Source organism: Plasmopara halstedii (assembly GCF_900000015.1).
Source record: "Plasmopara halstedii genome assembly, contig: Scaffold_322, whole genome shotgun sequence".
NCBI classification, from domain to species: Eukaryota; Oomycota; class Peronosporomycetes; order Peronosporales; family Peronosporaceae; genus Plasmopara; species Plasmopara halstedii.
In genome coordinates, this window is record NW_020187243.1 from 371895 (window position 1) to 373116 (window position 1222).

A 1222-nucleotide genomic window follows, 5' to 3' on the forward strand; every position below is an offset into this window, starting at 1 on the left:
ACTTGACTACGGTCACCATCCACCATTGTCCAGAAAGAGCAAAAGCTCATGGCGTTAGCTATTCCCAAGCTCAGGGGCCAAGCTGGAAAATGAGAACTTACGTGCGTTGCTGAGGTTGAAGCAACGTCCCCTCCTGAAATGAGCTGAAGCGTCAGCTTTTACGAGTATTCTCACCGCCTATTCAGGCATATTGCGTGCAATTGCGTTACTTTGCGGCCCGACAGGGCGAGAAGGAATTGGTGGACTTTGTCTTAGTGTTGCGTATTCTCATTGCCGGGATGGCCGCCGATCCTCTCCCCGAGGCGGTCACAGTGACCGTCTTTATGGTGGGCCTCTGCACTGGCGTGGCCAGAATGGAAGTCTTCCGTTTTCATCCGTCTTCTTTGAAGAAGCGATAAATTTGGCGTTGAATGCCGAATTTAACTTCAAGTCGGCACGACTTGCTTGGGATGCACACCCTCGCTTGTTGTGTGTACGCACTCGTGCTTGTTGAGCAGGCCTGAGCCAATAGATATCAGCTATGCTGAGAACGAGGAGGGAGAGCTCTGAGCAGCCCTGCAGCATTTAAACATACGACGGTGTTTCGTCTGTGGAAACACCCGTCACCTTCGGACTGGTTATCCTCGGCGCAAGGCCCGTCAAGGTTCGTCAAGCCGACGTCCCGCTTCGAACCAGTCTCGTTTGTCGCGGTAAAACGACAAAAACCAGTAGGCGCGGGGTGCCCTTCTGGGGAACAAATACGTTCTGTTGATCATCAAAGAGGTAGAGTACAGCAGAGCCCAGCCCCGGAGAGCTCCGTGCTCTTGAACACGATACATGTGTAAAGCCGGGCTTACTGGTCGTCAAAGCGACCGTGAATGGCTTTAAGAAGTCATGGGATATCCTTATCGATTATGGTGCGTCGAAAAATTATGCTCAACGCTCCACGATCGAAGAAAGTCAGCTGTATGCTGATGCACTGGAAGCGCGGTTGAGTGATACCGATACTGTTCGCTTAGCAACCTGGACTTGTGTCACTATGCCGAGGGTCCCTGTGGACCTCGGTGTCAAGTGCCTTGAATTTGATATCGTGGAACGCTGTCTAGGCTTAGACTTGGAGGCAAGGTATGACCATATCCTTGGTATGGCATGGTTGGAACATCATGAGCAGTGAATTAATTGGAGGTCAAAGAACTGGCCGCTACGCGCCCGTCTCCTGGTGGAGCTTTGGTGAGTCATGAAC